General features: G+C 42.3%; 1 pseudogene; it reads right to left on the minus strand.

Annotated features, from left to right (window-relative positions):
- Nucleotides 1–710: 710 nt before the first annotated feature.
- LOC112471247 lies at nucleotides 711–826 on the minus strand (annotated as a pseudogene).
- Nucleotides 827–4,075: the final 3,249 nt, after the last annotated feature.

Consider the following 4,075-nt stretch of genomic DNA (forward strand, 5'->3'; position numbering starts at 1 on the left):
CCTTCCTCGTGCCCCAGAGTTCCTGTAGTCCGGAGGCAGCAGCACCGCCTGTTCTGGACAGCTCCACCCAGCCCGGGCCTCACCTGGATGTGGTCCTAGTCTCCGCCCTCTCCTTTCCCCTCTCAGCCCAAGGCTTCAGGCTCTGTCTACTCTGGCCCAGAAATCTGCTCTCCCTGCTCCAGTTTCTCGCCCTATGATAAACTCACCCCTCAAAAATGCAAATCTGTTCATACCAGGTTGCTGCTTAAACACCTGCAATAGATTCCCATTTTCTCTAGGACAAAACCCAAACGTTGGATCCCTACGTTGGATGTCCCATCCAGAAGCAAAATGTCAGTCTGGAATTTCCTTTGCCTTGTGAGTCTAGGGAAAATAGGGTCCCTTAAACTAAGCACTAAGAGTCCCAAACACTTGGCCCTATGCACGGTAACCCTTAGGTCTTAGAATCTTATCTTTTAAGGAGACTCTACATCAACTCCCCACCAGCACAAACTCAGTCTTTTCTTGACTGCTACCAATGACAGAGAGCGCACGACATCACAAGGCAGCCTGTTCTGTTGTGTAAAGGATTTCTTCTCACAGGGTCCCAGAATCTTACACTTGAAATATACCCAGAATGCAGTGACTTTCCACCTACTGCAAACACCTCTCTGCAACAAACCCACAAATAATCTGATTAACTCCCTTGAATTACCCATGTTTTTTTTTTTTGCCTACACCACCTGGTCTTCCTAGGTGGTCTCCCATCCAAGTACTAACCAGGCCCGACCTTGCTTAGCTTCCGAGATCAGACATCGGGCTTGTTCAGGGTGGCATGGCCATAGACCATGGACTGTGGCTCCACTGGGGTGTGAACCCAGAACTTTCTGCGTGCAAAGCAGACATGCTAACTGCTACACTATGGAACCACATCCAAATTACCCATGTTTTGATGTAATTGTTTTTGAACCCAAATGCAGGATTTTGCCTCTTTCCCAAGTAAATATCTTTCGTCATAAAAAATACATTTGGATTCTGAATTGTTCCAACTAGCTTTTTCCAATCAAATATTTGATCCACTTGCCTAAGGGTATAGGCACTACAGTCAGACTGTCCAAGTTAAAATATCCTCTCTGCCCCTTACAAGCTGTGGGACCTTGGTTGAGTGACTTAATTTCTCTGATCCGCAGTTTCCCCATCTGCAAAGATGATATCTACCTTGTAAGATTAATTTATTGTAAGAATGAAATAAGATAAAGAGCTAAGTATTGTGTCTGGTCTATGTAAATGTTTAGTAAATGTTATCTCTCATTATTATAATCATTATCTTTATTTATGACGTTAGTGATGGATCTCAAACATTTTTCTTAGGACCCCAATATTTAAAACAGATAAAGGCAGTATTGCTCTAGTGGCAACATGGGTGGGTGTTGCAGAGTTCCATTGCCTCTGCCTGTCCCTTTCCTATACCTCTTCTTGGTAGCCCCTGAGAGACCCCATTAAAGCCTTAGCATTCTGTCCAGTCTACTTTGAAAACTATTCATTCATATCATCAATAAATGTTCCACTAGAAGAGGCTAATTGAAGAGACCTATGGAATGTGTATTAGTTCTCGTTGCTGCTGTAACAAACTTAGTGCTTAAACAATACAAAATATTATCCTACAGCTCCATAGATAAAACCTTTAAAAGGTATCTCACTTTTAAAGCTAAAATCAAGGTGTTGACAGAGTTGCCCTCCTTCTGGAAACTCTAAGGGAGAATCTGTTTTCTTGCTTTATCCCGTTTCTAGAGGCCACCCATATTCCTTGGCTCATGGGCTCTTTCCACCCTATTCAAAACTAGAGATGTTAACAACCCAGGTGATTACATTGGTCCCATCTGAATAACCCAGAATAAGCTCCCTACTTTGAGGACAGTTGCTTAGCAGCCTTAATTCCACCTGCGACTTTAATTCCCTTTTGCCATGTACCTTAACAGTCTCCGGGAATTAGGACATGGACACCTTCGAAGGACCATTATCCTTCCTGTCATAGATTGTCACTAGAGACCTCTTTGGAGACCAGCTTGGATAAATTACGAAACATTGAGGGACATAAACATCTCATCCACCTGAGTTAAATATCTTGCAAACCACTATACTTCATCTTGTTATTAATTTTAACATGGGAATCTTTAACAAATGCCAGCTACAATCAAGATACAATGTCTATGGCATTACCTAGACTCACCAGATATAGCTGTGTTATTATTAGTTGCAAGCAAGAAAAACTGGCTCTGGTTGACTTAGGCTTAGAAAGTATTTGTTAAAAGGCTATTATGAAGCTCACAAAGCCTCTGAGAGGATGAAGACTGGTCATTCATCAAGCAGCCAAGAACAGCCCACCAAATCATATGGCAGAATTACTACTTGCTACTGTTCCCCTAATCCCATTGGCATGGACACAGGACTCTCCCATGAGTGTTGCAGCCACCACTGCCCCTGGAAACTCAACTAACAGGGTTGATTCTCCACCTGCCAGCCCTTCTTCTTGACATTCCTTAAGCCCAACTTCAAGTCATGGGTGGCTGCCTCTGACTATCCAAAACTAGAGCATCTACAAATGCTCTTGCTGCAAAGGAGACTGGGAAATTGAGCATGTGGCATCTACATTTCTTTATGGATGACAGGTTTCACATCTTGCCGAGATCCGTAGAGGAGAGAATTCCCCCAAATTGTTCCAGTGGGTAGTTAAACATAATAACAAATATCCACAGCACTGACCTAGAAAGCTTACTTTTCAAAAGGGAAAGCATGATATTTTGGAATTACTGGTACTTAATGAACCTATGATGGCTCCAAAGTGATTTCTACTTCCTTTTCTTAATCCACATAACCCCTACACCATCTAAATAATCATTTCTGGTTCATTGCCAGAGACTGGTCTTAAGCCTATAATTTCTAGAACCCAGGTTTCGAAAATCAAGATAAGACGTGCCCATCCCCAGTCTTCTGGTATCTCTTCCCCTTCACAGTTCTTCGAATAAGACTGACAGGGACTTCATAAAGACTTCTGCAAGTCCTTTCAGGACCCTGAGCTACAATTCATGTGGGATCGAAGACCTGAATTAATTAAGAACAGTGAGGTGTGCCTTTCGCCTTTTTCCTATCTTGAGTTTCAATCTTTCCAGATTAAGGGCTTTCACCTTGATGAATTGAGCAGCTCTCACAATTCTCTTTGAAAGCTGTCAACACTGTACCATCATCTCCATGCTGTGGACTCCCTTTCCTTCTCTGCTATCTGTCCCCAAACAGCCCCACAAAAACCTTCCTTTTTATTTTGAGTTTGTTTCAAAGCCTTAGCTGCTACTGAGTTTAGCTTTCAGACACGGTTCTTGTAAACATGGGCCATTTCCCCAGGTGTCTGGCTGTGTGCCCTTTCTTAGTATTTGTGTTTTTAAAACCCAAGCTCATCGGAGATGACGCTATGGAGTCACATTGCTTTCCACTCCACCCATACTGGGATTATACAATGGAAGGAACATGGATGCTGGGCTCAGAATCATAAGGCCTTGAACTCCACCATTTCATCCCTTACTAACAGTGTGAGCTTTATCACTAAAATTAGGGAAATAATTCTACTCACTCTCACAGAGCTGCACAACAGGGTACCTTTGTGGCAGTCCATTAGGGACATGCTTTTGCTGAATTTTCTCTTTGGTGAATAGAGTTGTGTCTGTCTGAACTCCTGCTATTACATCACTTGAAAACAGACAGACAGACATCCACCAGATTTGGAGAGTTCTTTGAGACAGTCCAACATAAAATATAGGCTATGTGGCATGCATAATGTTCCCTTTGGGGAAGCAGGGGCATTTCAAGATATATATATAAAGTCATCCTCCAAAGCAGAGCTGTCTAGGATGTGTGGGGCCCTAAGCAAATTGTTTCTGTGAGATCCTGACAAATAATCAATTTAATTTAAAAATATATTCTAAATTCATGGGCCCATGTGAGGCATAGTAATTTATCAATGAAGACTTAGAATAATGGGTAGAGAAGAGGTAATTATGTACTTGTTTACTGTCCAATAGTGCACATGAAGATTTTTCTTAGG

The sequence above is a fragment of the Pteropus alecto genome, unplaced genomic scaffold (genome assembly GCF_000325575.1).
Source record: "Pteropus alecto unplaced genomic scaffold, ASM32557v1 scaffold45, whole genome shotgun sequence".
Lineage (NCBI taxonomy): Eukaryota > Metazoa > Chordata > Mammalia > Chiroptera > Pteropodidae > Pteropus > Pteropus alecto.